The sequence below is a fragment of the Zootermopsis nevadensis genome, unplaced genomic scaffold (genome assembly GCF_977971745.1).
Source record: "Zootermopsis nevadensis isolate Lab colony 2312 unplaced genomic scaffold, Znev_1.0 Znev_ptg000010l, whole genome shotgun sequence".
NCBI classification, from domain to species: Eukaryota; Metazoa; Arthropoda; class Insecta; order Blattodea; family Termopsidae; genus Zootermopsis; species Zootermopsis nevadensis.
In genome coordinates, this window is record NW_028259142.1 from 10,444,166 (window position 1) to 10,460,223 (window position 16,058).

The 16,058-nt window shown below is 40.0% G+C and overlaps 1 protein-coding gene and 1 long non-coding RNA gene across 13 annotated transcripts in view; both read left to right on the forward strand.

The window, feature by feature from the left end:
- Dys (Dystrophin) overlaps positions 1-16,058 on the forward strand; it is a 609,234-nt gene that overhangs the window by 503,677 nt on the left and 89,499 nt on the right. The window lies entirely within an intron of this gene.
- LOC147874250 (uncharacterized) overlaps positions 1-16,058 on the forward strand; it is an 88,493-nt gene that overhangs the window by 71,369 nt on the left and 1,066 nt on the right. Inside the window, exon 2 of the long non-coding RNA XR_015534530.1 lies at positions 15,434-15,999. This is a non-coding gene — a long non-coding RNA (uncharacterized LOC147874250). The remainder of the gene's footprint in view (positions 1-15,433; positions 16,000-16,058) is intronic.

The window sequence follows — 16,058 nt, forward strand, 5'->3', positions numbered from 1 at the left end:
GTACTTCGTAGGTCCCCTGGTTGAAATCTCGACCTGGACACCAGCTATTCTGATAGGGTTTCGTGGTTTTCCTTAGTACGTCCGTGTGAATGCCACGATAGCTTCTTTCATTACCCTCATCATATATAATTCATTAACGATCTTTTTATTCGATGGTGAAAAGTCTGAGTACTAATGGCGTCATTAAATAAACCATAATAAAATCAATCTTTTCAGCACATTTTTATCACGCACTGAAGTTTCTATATAAATCCCGCAGAGCGAGAGGCGGAGTTTCACACTCATATAAACCAATAAATGTATAGTTTTATCTGTTTTAACCTGTAGGCTTTCAGTTGCACGATGGTACATACAAGTGATATGCTAAGTGTCAGATCATCAGACTGAAGCAGGTCTGTCTGGACTCCCATGGCGTGAGTAATTTAACTGTGGCCGACGGCTTTTCGGAAAATGGCAAGCTCTAATACTCCCCTCGGGACTTTCTGGCCTCTACTATTGATTATACGCAATGAAAATGTCCGCAACTGGCACTCCCGGGTACTATAAATTCTGATGCGATGTTTTCGAGACCTGCCCATCACAAAAACGTTCTCCCGCCTACTGTAGAATATCCTTTGTCGTGACTGTCACAGAAATAACTGGAAAAATGAATTAAGATTCTTTCAGTGTTCATTTTACGTGTATTTCTAAATAAAATGAATACTAACATTTAGTTTCGTTATGTTTGTCCATTAATCCGTATGTAGGACCGCCAAAACTGTTGATTCGATATCTATTAAATTCCGTATGGTAGGTCTGCACTAAGATTATCCAGCTATTTTGGTTTTCGTTTGCTTCTGTAAAGTTTAAGACCTAAGAAAGCATTTATGTGCCACTTCTGAAAATTGTCAGTCTGATAAAAAACACTTGTATGTACTAGGATTTCCGTTGTTTGTTATGATTTATTCACTTTATTTGTTTTATGCCTGATGGCCACTTTACTTCCTTGCTTGAGGACCTAATTTAAACTTTACGTTTATATTTTTAATAATTCGACGAATTTTGTTCATATTCGATGCATGGCACTTTTATACCTGTATTGGCCACGTGTTTTTATTCGCTGTAACCAGTTTACGGTATTTTATTTAAGGGCCTAAATAACTACTACGTGAACATTTATCATGAGTCCTTTGATGTGTTTTGATGATATTCCAGTATTACGATGGGTGAGTTTTAATATTTCAATTTGTGTTCGGGCATTTCGCAAATGTGTGTGTCGCAATTATTAATTTGAAAGGAAATTCCTTAAATAAATATTAATAGGCACTTTTGATATAATATAATAAAATAATTGTTCGTGTTTCGGACGTCCGTGGCTGTTGGTGAAGACGATTTTGTTGGACCAGTGGAGGGCTTTGGTTAATTCGGTGACGAACTTTGTGGTTCCCTAAGCAATCTAGTTAGTTAGTTGGTGAAGACGAGTCCTCGTAATAAGGTTGTTAATGTTTTCTTCCATTATATATTTATATAATTGGCCATTTTGAGGAGCTGATGAAACATACGAACGGAGGCAGATACAGACGATCTCTGCATTAACTACATCATTGATCCGTCTCCTTTTAAGGATAGCTTATCGCCCACCTAGTCAATAAATTCATCGCCTTCTATGGAACTTGTTTATTACCAAGTCCATAGCAACCCGCCTTCAGTCCCTACCCTGTTGTAGTTCAGTCCTTGGACTCCCATCTCCTGAAATTAATTTTAATATTATCCTCCCATATAGCAATATGTATTCCGAGTGATCTGTTACCTTCAAGTTTTTAAACCAAGTTTTATAAGAATTTACAATCTCTCCCATTCTTGCTATATACCAGGCCCATCCTTTCCCATCATAATAACGTTTGGTAGAGAGTACAGATAATTGAGGTCTTAATTATGCAGTTTTATCCAGGCTCTTATCTCTTTATTATTCTTCCTCCAAATATTGTCTTCAGCTTCCTGTAAAGGGTAAATAATAAGTCCGCCTTGAAGTAGTCATTTCCAGAGGCCGAAATGGAGAAGTTACGACATCTCTTAATAAGTTCATTTCTCCTTATTTTTTTATTTTTCCAATATTTTCAACTGCCGCACCTCACACATTACCCAGTATCCTGTTTCCGTTCTATATCTTACTGTTTACAGTCTGTTGCTTATAATTGCAGTGTACCATGCTCTGTAATTGCTTGTAGCATAAATTCCATGCGTGACGGAGGCCATGCCGAGGGAAATTACAATTAACGTATCCCGACACCTTGCCCCCTCGCGTATTATACCCAAGCTCTCGGATTGCAGCCAGTTCCAAACACATTAATATGGACAGGCTAGAAAATTCGATTACTAGCAACACTAGCAACAAAATTTCGAGTTTGGCATCAGCCTAAAAACAAAAAATTACAGCTGACACATTTACTTTTAAGAAAGTCTAAATTTTAAATTTTCCAAGTGTCGTAAATAAGATCAGTTTACTGATTTTATATTCCAGTTGATGGTACTCCAACAGCTTCAAGACCACCTCTTCGCGTGTCTCCCTACGTCCCTTTTTCCATGTGGCGACTTGTCTTTTGTAATTTTGCAGATTCTTTGTGGATCCATTCATCTGATGTGGTCACTCCAGTATCTTCTCCCAACACCCACGCAAATACTGGCTGTATGTCACAACCTGCTCGAATGCCCTCGCTTCTGATTCTGTCTCTCAAAGTCTTCCCTACTTGAAACAAGTTGATTTTTTTTTAAACGAAACAACCTGTATCGAGGTAATTTTATGACCAGCTACAAGTAAAGTTGGTCCTGTGTTTAATCGCAGACGTTGAGGAAGTGAATGTAAAGGTCCATGCATAATCACCCTCGACACTGTATGGTGGTGAGTGGCCAACGGAAAAAGCTGGCACCATTTGGGTGGGAGGGGGTCTGAAATTGGTGGCAAAGAGAAAAATTCCGCTTCCTCTCGGAAGCGAACCCTGATTGCCAATCACTTTTGTATCCCAGCTCAGTTTAATAGGAAGCGAGCAACATGTTTTGGTTTATAAATGAAGATTTATTGTCAGTTGAAATGTGAAATTTGTGTTTTATACGGTATTTAGTTACTGAAATTTTAAAACATATGCCTGCTAAACTCTAAAACGTCTTTGCAATAACTGCGAGTTCTTGATGCGATGAGGCATCGGTTCAGTAGCTTGCATGGTGTGTGGGCACGATAAGAATGATTCCATCCATTTCTGTTTAAAGTGGAATGTTTTCTGTATCGGCTGGTGTTACTATGTGACGTAGAATAAGATGGTCTGAATCGAAAGAATGATGTCGTGGCCTGAATGAACGGCGATGAATCTCTAAAATCCGAAGGACATGCGGTTTTTGGCTAGAATTCATACCATATACCACCCTAATGTGAGATTTAAGGTCCACCCAGCTGCGAGTATGAAGATGACTGCCTTCTGATTCGTATGCACCGTGTACTCTTGTAGAAGTTTACCGAAGTTTCAAGGTTCTTGCTGCCTCCATCATCAGGGTAGTTGCCCTACCCAGAGGACAGCCATCTTCATAGCATCCAAAAATTCCACAGACGGTTTGTTTCTGTCTTGAGTGGGTAGTGACGAAGTTCCTCAGCTTTTTCTGGTGTAGGATCTTCCAGTTGCTGTGATCATGTCCAGGTAGTAGAAGGGAAGAGGACAGGTAATGGCGAGTAGGTCAACCGAAAGCAATTACTCTTCTTAATTTAAGATCAGTGTTTGTGAGGGGGCGACAATGCCTCTCTGCTTGCTAGAACGGAAAGCCGTTCGTTAGAGCTGTCCGGTATCTAGTGGCTGTGAACTGTTTTGCTGAGGTCTTCGAACAGCTTATGGGATGTACGTCATGAAGTGCAGGTGTTAGGTAAATTATCTTGTTTGGCCATTGTATTTTTCCTCATGTGTTAGTTACGTTGTGATGATGTAATAATAATTACATTAACAGCCTCGAGATATAATGCAACGCGTTTAATAATTTACGTTTCTGTACCAGCTGATAGAAATGTACTGATGAATGAAGCACAAAACTTGTAATAGTATCCTTCCATCATCCTTTAGGTTCTTCAGGTGGACACTTTCCAAGATATCGATTTCAGCAGCCATTCGTAGCATCCTACGTTATTGGTAGTAAGTGGGCTATATAAATTTTGAAGTTCCTTATTATGCGATATCATCTATTCGCCATACATTTCATCTCTTTAAGGTACAGACATTTTCAGGTACCGGTATGCATAATTTATGTTCATCCCTCGTAGGAAGATACCATAGGCATTCTGAGGGTTTCGAGGGGAGAAAGGACGGGTGTGCTTCGTTTACTTAATGATGTATTGTAATTCCGGGGGTGTTACAGTCCTCCCCCAACCCCGATTACTAAGATGTTCATGGTGATTCATGAGCGACACTGTAATGGTTTCACGTTGAAGCCATTGGATGTAAATTTATTGAAGAGGATGGTGTTATTTCTGGCCTGGATTTCCATGTAAGATTCGTTGTAGTATGTGGGACAATGATGTTGACAGGACTTGGTTGATTTTATCACTTGTGAACCAAGTTCTCTACGCTTAACATCTCCATTGCAAATCACTGCCACTATTTGTAATTGCAAGTCGCCTTGTCTTAAACTCGTAACCAGAGAATATTCATGCAGCGACTAAATTGCTCGGTCATCAGTTGATCACCATTTTAGTGTGAAGGATACTGAATTGCTTAACAATGTACCCTACTCTGACTCGTTTGGTAAGTTGGCTGCTTAGTGCTGCGGTTTCGTATTCCTGAGGCCAGGTATTTGAACCTCGCCCCAGATGTCGGGTAAATTGAGCGAGGTGCGTCGTGATTTTTTCAAGATCCTCCATAGAAGTTCTAACTTATCACTTTAAAATGCAATATGACTACTTCCTTCCACATCATTCCCAACTCACAGTCATCCTTGGATTTAATAGACTTTTGTATAGATCTAACCTAGCTAATTTAATTGAACGAAGTCCTTTATGAGAAACTGGTAGTCGCTCAGCTGGCGAATAAATTCTGTAATGTATTGATACGAAAATTTGAAATATATGTGTGAAAGACATACCTCTGATTCTTCCCATGAACCAGTCAAATCCACTTCAAATCTACGCCATAAGATCTTTTTCGCCCAGATCGCCAAGATGGCACATCCTCTTCAAACTTTACACCCGTAAAAACACGTGGTTAATTATATTTTTATAAAAATATTTACGTTTCTAAGTAGAAGGTCCATATCGTCTAATTAAAGTTCAGAAGGTGAATGCGCTCAACTTCAAAATTCGTGAATCAGCGCCGCGGTCCGTGTTGGCTGTGAGCTGCAAAGAAACAAATGAACTCCATGTACAGGATGGACCAGCCACATTGACCCAATCTGCACTGTGAGTGCAGTCGCTCTGTGTGTAGATGATTTAAAATTTAAACGTATTTTAAAGTTCTGAATTAACACAGATGACAAATGTAGAGTGTTTCAGGTAAAGTGTGAGTCCGTTGTAACCTTATGCAGGATTAAAGTACACCCAAGAGGAAAAGGGCAGAGAGAAGTCTAATTCAGCTAACGGAGTTTGCATAATATATATAGACAGCAGCTTCTACTGTTACAGACGTTGATTTGTTCACTGTACTTCCTGTGTAATCATGTACGACTTGAAATACTCGATAATGTCGCTGGAAGTTTAGTTCTTCGTTGCTATAAATGTATTCACAAAGAAAGTTGTCGGTGTTCGTTTAATGAGCCTTAGTAATTCCTAATTTATCTAACAATTCTCTGTAAGAAATAGCACGGTAATTACAAATGCGCAGTTGGCAACTAGTGTTATGATCTTGGCGTACTTGATGTTAATATCCTTGTATTTGCATGGAGAGACGAAAGAAAGACAACGAAGTTTGTCGGAATCTCTGCGGAGAATCAAACCAGAAACCTCTGGAATACGAAGCCGAATGCTGGCCACTACAGAGCTATCTGTAGGCCTCTCTTTAAGAAGCTGGGACTCTTTTCCCGTCCAGCGTTTCTGGTTTGGTTTTTTAATTTTGTTGTCATCTGGAACAGAATCCCTGATCTCTTAATTTGCGAGGCGATTGCAGTTTTTGAGTACAGTTTACACGAACAATTTGTGCTCACCGCGTTGCATGCAGCTCTGAAACAAATTCTGCACAAAATGAAACACGAATCAGTTATGCAATTATCGGGTTTGTGATTACCGTTTCAAAACCCCTTCATTAAGTGCTGTTAATGTTGTTGCCAACTTAAAATGAGTGCGCGTGACTGGCATATTGGTGTTGTTGACAGCAGGGTGGTCTGCAGAATCATGTTCTTTTTACAGATTGTTTCGAAAAAGGGTTTGTTTTCAACAAACTGACTGCATGAATCAGTGTTCTTTGGATATTGTTAGTAGCTCAGATAGTCAAGAAATTTATCCTACCTTTTATGAAGCACTAACGTTTTTTACATTGTTCACAAGAGCCCGCCATGTGTCCATATTCTGAGTCACACCAATCCAGTATATACTCTCAAGCCCTGTTCCCTCAACATTTATTTCAACATAATTCCTACTCGTCTAGGCCTTCCGAATCTTCTCTTGTCTTTGGGCTTTCCAATCAACTTTTGTACGATATCTGGTCTCTTCTATTCATGATACGTGACTCTCAAGAATCCAAGGCCCTGTCCCCCCCTCCCTCCCTCTCTCTCTCTCTCTTTCGGTGAGGAGATATTAGTCCCTCGCCATACCCACACCATGCCTTGCTGACAAGGGGACATACTTAACTCCGCCAATATTATTTGTGTTTATTATTGAAACGGGATAAACTTGCTGACGCATAACGTAAAAGCTGTCCAGAACCCTGGCGATTATGAAGTTACATGATAAGCAGCTTTAAAGACTTTGAAAGATACGCCCGAAAGTTTATCGAGTTACTTACATAAAGTGGCACTTAAAATTAGTCACACTATTATAGATTTCCATCTAGATTGTGCGTGTATAGTCGAAACATGTCGCTGGAATGAATTGCATTTTATTCTAATTTACTGTGTACAATCAGCAATTGGTGTTAAAATAGACTATTGTGTATAGACTGTGCCTTCGTTCCAGTTAAATACAAAAGGCTTAATAAATGAACAGTAAGACCAGTGAGGTATGGAAGATCACAATTTTGTCGGTTTTGTCTCGGCGGAAGAGTCAATTTTGTTTGGATCCGACCTTACGTCACATCCTCGGGTCAGAGATACATGTGATGTGTTCTGGTCTCCGCAAATTAGGTTCTCACCGTCTGCGGGTCGCTCATCTCTGGATTCCTGCATTTGATAGTGCATATTAACTGTGTGTAGCATAACACACACTGTAGGCCTGCCCGCAGCGGACAGTCGCAAGACTACTTCTGCACCACGCAAGTGGCCATTGAGCACAGATTTGTTAGAATTTTAATATAAGCCAACGGGAATGGAAGCCAGCAGTTCTCTGAGCCACAGCTCGGGAAAATGCAAAACGTTATTTCGCAAATTTAGCCGCAACGGTTAAGTGAAAAGTCGCTTAATTAATATCAGTCTTTACGATTCTCGTTTGTTGTACGGTTTTGAACTTCCATCAAATATGAGTTAAAGTATTTCATGTCTTCTTATGATTTAGTAGCCTATTAAGCTTGAATGTGATCCCCAAACTTTTGTGACAACGGTTTATACAGATTATTTTTCTTCGATACCAACCGTCACCCACTGATCGTGATATAAAATTAATAAAAGCAGATCAGTTTGTCGGGTCATAATGCCTAATCCGTAAAATCTGAAGGGGAAATACGAGCCAACTACACAAACGTCGTATTGGCCCATACCAAATGCCAGTATAGGCTTATTTTCAGAAGGTTTTGTTAACATTTGGTTTGCTTCCTCACTTCTTTAAAAATGTCCCAAATAAAATCTGTCGATAATGACGAGGTTTATAGTTTAATTTATGCTGTTACGTGTGTTTTATATGCCCTAATATGAGCCATTTTTTTAGAAATGCAATACAAATTTGATTTGAGCTTTGCGTAAAGTAGAGACGTAGTTAAACGATACAGATCGACTCTAGACTACTCCGTTCACTTGTACAGATGTAACGTAATGAACAGACGAACGGATTTAGCCTTCCTTTTATGCAGTTAGTCTTACGATATGCTGAGGTTTTGGTAGGTTAGGTTAGGTTAAGTTACTTTAGGTTAGAGCTTTTTACATTTGTTTTGATATTTTGTATTTGTTAGTGCAACATAAGGCAGGCAATGTTATAGGGGCCTGTGCCATCCCACAAATTGTCATAGTGGAAAAATGGTGTTTGCCTTTTCCTTACGTCATCGTGTTTAATCTGTGTAGCATGAATACTGTTTCTAACTCACGCTGGCCACGTGTAACGCGACACCGGAGTGAATTCGAATATCTCCATCTGATTAACACTCGGGTAAACACTTACATGTCGATAGAATACAGGGTGTCCCAGTATGAAAGGTCAATATTCTGGGAGGTCATAGTATCGGTCATTCTAAGCAAATGTATTTTACTAGGTAAACTGTACCAACTTTGTCACTTGAACAATAAATACCAGTATTAGAAACAGTACGTAATATCTCTTTCTTATCAACAATTTTGCAACTGTACAGCGAAATAACTCTAACTCGGAAACCGTTCAGAATATGACACATGTACATGTAGACTTTTTCGCTTATAATGACCGACACTATGACCCAGAATATTGACTTTTCCTCCTGGGACACTCTGTATATAGCGCTAGAAACCGACTCAGTCTTGGCCTCTAGGACGGTACAACTGTCACGACGCAGACGTGCTGAGAAATACACGGTTCAAATATTGGTCCAACTGACAGGTATCCTTATTGAGTTTCCTCGTGGAAAAACTTACTTGTTGAAGAGCTAAGTAATTTGTACTCGAACTTGATTTTATTTAGGTATTTAAATCGAGGAACATTTATCAAACATGGGAAATGCTTACACAAATTTAGTCGAGGATTGTCAATGTCAGACACCTAGACGTAGATCGGAGGATAGCGTCTAGAAATATTATGCAGGTATGAAGATTGCATCTGGATCTGAATACAGCAGTGAGTCATAAAGGCAGGAAATGACAAGCTGAGTAGCTGAAGACTTTTCTGTATGATGAAGCTCGTTTGTATAGATGGATCAGAATTTTGTTATGTGGTCTGCCCGATACAGGAAGCTGAGTTCGTGTGTTGTAGACCGTGTGCAATATGGAGACCGTGAACTGAATAATCAGGTAATTCTTAGTATAGATGAATGATCGGATGTAAAGATATCGGTGCTGGTCTGCTATGTAACACCGTGTAATGTTGTTTTGCGTTTTGGCGTCATGTAGATGTCAGCGTTTCAGATAAATATACTGTCTCCATCTTCAGGGATGAAGTGGCGATGTTTTGGAAATGGAGGAACAAATTTATATCAACCCTGAAGATGCAGACAGTTGCATGAACATGGGAACATACATTTTTGAGCCCCTGATTTGTGTCTGCTTCCGGCGCTGGATCACAGTGGGTGCCGAAGTGCGGAGTCGCGTTGTGCAGACCGCACGCGGTGAAATCTCGACTCACAACTTGAGGACGCTTCGTCTGTTCATACTATGTCTAATAGTTCATTTTATTTATTTTGTGATAGCTCGCCAGGAAATTTACTGCCACGGGCTTCATGGCAGGGGTTCTTGTTTCGACTGTAACGCCCATACCGGCTCTGGGGCCCACCCAGCCCATCGCCTCTCAGCTGGACACTTTGGCCTTGTTATCGAGACCTAAACTGGTCGGAGGATGAATTTGATACCGTAATGTAAAGTATGCCGTGTATTAATAAGTGTTCACATGAATTTGCACTATATTGTCCTTTGGACACAGGGCAATTTAACAATATTTTATCATATTCGGCAACAGGACGCCCCAATAATTTATTTCTCACCTCCATCTAGTTCCGATTTTAAGAATGTGTCTATAATTGACATTGCTTTTATACAGTGAAATATCTCTTCTGTTAAGCACATTCGCTCATACCGAAGTCTGATTTGTTTAGTTGCGCCAACGGTAATTATTTGCACTACATGAACAAGGAAAGCAGTGAGAAAGGATGAGATGGGCTGATCGTGATGTACGAGGCGCGTCCACAAAGTAAGTTTCCCCCTCGTCCCACAGCTAGCAAACCTTATATTGAGCGAAGCGACTGTGCGTACGTGATAGAGCAATGACGTAGCATGGCGCATGCACTAACGGTACTTCCCGCGTTCTCACAGTAGCATCGTTGCATCTGTTGAAGATGGAGGTTCTTATTCCAGCTCCCGCCGACTGTGAAGTGCGGTCAGTGATAACGCTAGGCCGCACACGGCTCGACGGACAGCAAGTCTCCTGCAGGAGTTCAGCTGGGAGGTGTTTAATCATCCACCCTACAGCCCGGACCTCGCTCCCAGTGATTTCCATCTTTTCCTACACCTCAAGAAATTCCTGTCCGGTCAGCGTCAGCGTTTTGAGAATGACAGAGAGGCGGAGATGGTTGTCACACAGTGGTTCCAATCCCAGGCGGCAGACTTCTACGACACCGGTATTCAAAAGTTGGTCCCACGGTATGACCAATGTCTCAATTCCGGTGGCGAATATGTTGAAAAATAGCTGGACACTTGCTGTATCTGTTGCAATAAATATTTCCATGAAATTGTGTTTTGTTTCTGTAAACGGCCCCAGGGAAACTTACTTTGTGGACGAGCCTCGTATATAGCAGGAACAAGGGAAATGTAAAATGTCCGCCGGGTAGCCTAAAGGGAATACACCTTGAGAGACCAAGGTTTATATTGTCAGAATGGATGTTGTAAGAGAAATAGGATATAGAGGCGTGGCCTACATGCAGTTGGCTCAGGGCATGTACCAGTTTCTTCATCATGGTCACAGGCCTCCGAATTCCATAAAAGCAGGGAATCTTTACGTATTAATAACTGAACACTAACGTACCGTTACCATAGCTTTGCTTCATTATTAGGTAGTTAGACCAATGACGTATGCAAAGTCTAAAAAAAGCATACCAATTGTATGTACTAGCGCATTGCCGTGATGGACGGAGGAAGGAAATGCTGCAACTTAACAGTGTTCAAAAATGTTAACTTATATATTAAATTAGTTACGTAAATTAATGTAAACTTTCTGGTAATTAGCCTACAGGGTTTGTGAAGGTTTCCATCCCACTAACACGGTTGATTACGAATAACTGCATCGCTTTCGTTGTCCGCAGCGAGTGAAAGAGAAAGTTACGCTACATTTTGGGAAGTAGAGTCGTCGACGGTAATTTTATTAACATGTTGGTAACACTGTGTGTTATATGATACCCGCCTCTAACATGGACAGGCACGTGGCCTATCATTTCTCATAACGCATTATTGGCTGAATCAGAATTAATGTTTTTCGTTTTGACGTAAATACGTCTATACGGAAGGGTCATTCCGCAAAAAAGTGTAACGAAAAAGTGACAGGAAAATGTGTAAGAAAATTGTGTAAGATGGTTACCTAGGAAATATCAACAATTCGTAAATATGGACTGACAACAGTGGTCAGCTTGCATGCATTGTTATGTTACCTAGGAAACGTCATCTGTTTGCTTGTTGTGTTACATTACTTTCGTTATTGCGGCAAGAGCTGGGCTGTGAATCGTTTGTAGAAGAAGTGCGTCGTGGACTAGGTAATTTTGTGCTGGTAAAAACGTATTTACGTCAAATTCTCCGGAACCGTGGTTCCACTGTCAATTTTTTCAACAACCTATGAAAACCATTATGAATGGGATGATGTTATTATTATGATCTTTATTTTGTCTCGAAATATCAGTTGTAATTGGGTGATGAGAGCAGCATTATAAGTATCAGCTGCCTTTTTAAATTAAATATTCGTGGTCATTTCGCGGAGAGGTCTTCTGCCATTAATTTGCAGCAAGACGCATTGATTTTATGTTAGATATTCCGTGGTTAGAATTTTTTTCAGGGTTTCCAACAAATAATACACCTCCCTTAGAATCGTATTAGCGCCGTACATGTGCTGTCGCCAATCACAATGGTCTCGAGGTTTAAGGCGTGGGCGTTGGTCACTCTAATACTGTGATTGTGTGTTCGAATCCTGCATGCATCGTTGTACATCCTTGTTTTCTTTGTTAAAACTTTACTTTAGAATATAAAATAAGCAAACAAACGAACTATTAACACTATAAAAAAGACACTAGTGCCATACGCGTTTCAACCTCATCTTGATGCCACTGATGATGACCTCTTGAGGTTGAAACGCATATGGCAATATGTCTTTTTTACAGTGTTAATAGTTGTTTGTTTACTTATTTTATATTGTTTTCTTGTGTTTTGCTGTCTGTTCTGTATAGGCAGGGCCTAACGTGGGGAATGTCTTCTGTTCATTGAATCGTATCACATATTGAAAAAGAAAATGTTCCGAAAGCTTTTCCGGCCTTCCGCGATTTGTAGTGGGCTGTAGCTCCAATGATAACGATAGTAATTATTCATATAATAACTGATTTTAAGCTTTCCAGGCGATTCATTGTTAATATTTGTCCTGTTTTGGGGTGCTGGGATTGTGTTTAAGTGACTAATTTTTATTAAACTTAGTATTGCAGTCATCCAGTTGAAGATTATCCCCATAATGACTTCTGTGTTTGGGAATACGATCATTATGGGCAAGCGAACTTGAAAGTTGACTTAGGAACACATCTTTTAACGTTTTCATATCCATTCTTTGTGTTGTTTTGTGCTTCATATTCCCGGTTATTTTTAAATCAGCAATCAAATCTGTGGAATGTTTCGACCGTAAATCAGACTTCCCATTGATAATGATAAAACATTGTTCATTTATGTAGTTTCATTCTCGAGACAGTTTGGGTTGAAGCTAAGTATGTTAATGGATGCGCTGTTGCTTCTATACGCATATCTACGATCCGCTTTTAACACAATACCTCGAATTGTGGAAGTGAAATTTTAACGCGATGGTGGGATTAAAAGCATTTTGGCTGTGTTAGCCGTTCCATTAAAGTTCGTTTCTAACGCTCTCCTCCTGTGCTTTGTTGCTTTCGGGGACTGTTAGTTTGAAAGTTGCTTGAAAGTGTTTTCTTCCGCACTTTCTCCCCGTGTTTGTTACCGGAAATCCGTCTAAACTAGTTTGTCACAGCGTATTTTTTCTCCCAAGGATGTGTTAATACTTAGATATTACTAAGAACACCATTTGTCACCATTAGGTTACGTTACGTTTCAGGAAGAAATACCTTTTCTAGTTTTGCCTAGGACAAGCTACGTCAGATGCGTTTCATATATTTCCGGTAACATAAAAACAGACCAGAGTTGGAATGAAAACATTAAAATGTATTTATTAATCTTTCTATTATTTGAAGCTGTATAATCTGAGCTACTGAGCGTCGTTAAATAAACCACAAATAAAATTTACGGAAGATGAAGTGAAAATTCGATGTGCTATTTCTCGACGTGTCTGTCTACCGGGTCGCAGGTATTGATTCTTTGTAATGGCTGCCTGTAATGAGACAGCTTTGGGATATTCATGGAATGGAATTTTACAGGACCGATACAGAGCAGTCGTTAAAGTATGTGTTTCACAACTCTAGCTAGTTTTCACAGCGATGGCACAGATGACCGGAACTGGGTACGCCAATAGTGGCATTCTAACTGCTGCTGTATCATATGAGATGGTTTGTTGGCGTCTGGTACCTGCATTTATACTTGGAGTCAATAATTGCATTGTGTTAAAATATATTCAGGGTTGGTTGGAAAAGTTAGTATTTTTGGCTGTATGTCTTTCTGTCCGTGTTGCTGTCGGCTGAGTGGAGACTGTTTTTTTTAGATGAGGAATTGTTGTGGCACACGTATTTTAAACCAGAGTACTTAATTTACAACCGCATATGTAAATACAGACTTTATGTTGTATTTACTTTTATGACTAGTATTTATGTAGACAAATTAAGAAGTAAATAATTATCTTTTTTAATTGTGTGATCTTGTGATTGAAGTACAACTGAGACTTACCAACAGTTTAACTCTCCTACAGTATTTTGATTCGTTATTCGTGGTAGATTAAGAGTCTGTGAATGTTGGAACTTTCATTTAGCTGTCTGTTAAGTGATGGGATAAACTAGATTATCCTCTCGTTTCGTTAGAGGTGAGACATTCCATATTGCTCTGTACGGAACTTGGAAATTATTTTGTGTGGCAGAAAATGGATTTTCTTTTGTGAGAGATTTTGTTCATACTTACAGGAGGATCAGGGCAAGTACGATCCGAAATTATAGTAACGAAGTTATATTTTCTGCGTGAAAACATTTGCATTTGTTAAATGTATCACTTCGGTCCCGTTGTATTTCTGGTTTATTAAGTTTTATCTCGAAATGCAGTAGAACAGACTGGAGTTCTCTCTTCTGACGAAACTCTTCTTCACATCCGCTCTTTATGTAGAGAGTTATGTTAATATGCACAGACGATTTAATTCAAATGTTTATTAAATACAATATCCTTCCCTGTAATTTTACAATTATATAAATGTGGACGCTCAGTGTTATGTGTCTCATATTGTTACTATACACACGTCCTGGTACTCGCAAACATAAATTATTTCATATCGGTAATCTTTGTTTCATAATAGAGTTTTGTAAATGATCATTTAGTTACTGGTAACAGCGTTTTACAAACTGAAATAAGTTATTTGGCGTCAAATACGACTAGGGGATGATTAATGTAAGTGAACTGTAAGGTAATATAGAAAAAGCTGCCTGGTATTACAAGACATATCGCACCACTTTCTTATAACGACTGAGGTACACCACGAAAGACCTCAAGATAGCAGAAATACGGGCCGAGATTCGAATCCTGTTTCTCCCAAGCAGAAGTCAGAAACGGGCCAATCGTAGAACGTCTTTTATATGCTGCTGGCTCGTACCAGTTTTGTCATTCCCCAATGTTCGGAGAATACTTCGTATCTTGTTAACGCATCGTTCCTGTTCAAGGCAGTAAAGCCTAATGCAATTTTTATCCGTTAAAGTGTGCAGTACAAACGGAATGAGCTATCCATTACCTAATTCAATAAGGCTGGCAGCCTTCTCGTCGCGTTCTTAATTTGATCGGTTCCTAGCGACCAGCAATGCAGTGGGCGTGTTTGTTTAAAGTCTTCTTCAATGTATGCAAATTGGACAATGGAAAGGCGGGAGTTGCAGGCTTTCACGGTTGAGAGCCTGTTCATACAGAGAATGGTGTCTTGGTAAATGAAGGAGAGAGAGAGCGGGCTCCCAACCAAGTACGCTTGTTAGCTGAACCTTTTAGACGCCAGATATAGTTTCATTGTCTGTTGATGAATTAGTGGTAGCTATAGTTACCCCAACTTCTGGTTCATTAGGGGTCTCAGGAGATGCGGTATGTGCTACATCCAGGTGGAAGGACGAAGAATTTTGGAAGCCTTGATTGATCTTTGCTGAGGATATTTCTCGAAATGACTTCGGATGTATATGTGTCCTGGTATTCCTGGAAATGGCTGAACTTATGTGGGTGTGTGCTCAGTTTTGGAAGAATAACTGTGATCCTGTTTTCTGATTGAGTATGAAATTAAGAATATCTTTTGACGGATTTTAAGTGTCATGAATAACCGTAGTGTTTGCCGTGTAGGAGCGAAGGTGAATTGAGTGGTGAAGATTGTGTTTAACTGAAGACCTGTCACATGGGTTGGTGTAGTGTCGGGGGTGCGTGAAGTGAAAGTTGAACCCTCAAAACGCCATCAGCCCGGAGAGGAAGACGTGGCCAGGGCGCCTGCGCCAAAATGGCCAGGAGCAGCGGCAGCATCTCGTAGGGACCTCAGAAGATGGCACCAGCATCGGCAGGCGTCCGTTTCTGACCCGGTCGTTGGAAGATGCTCGCTACATCCACATCAATTTCCGGTTACTCGCAGATCTTATAGTTTTTGAACAGGTAAAAGCCGAGTGTTCCTATTTCTATTGTAGATATTCGTACTTTTCCCGATGTTAACG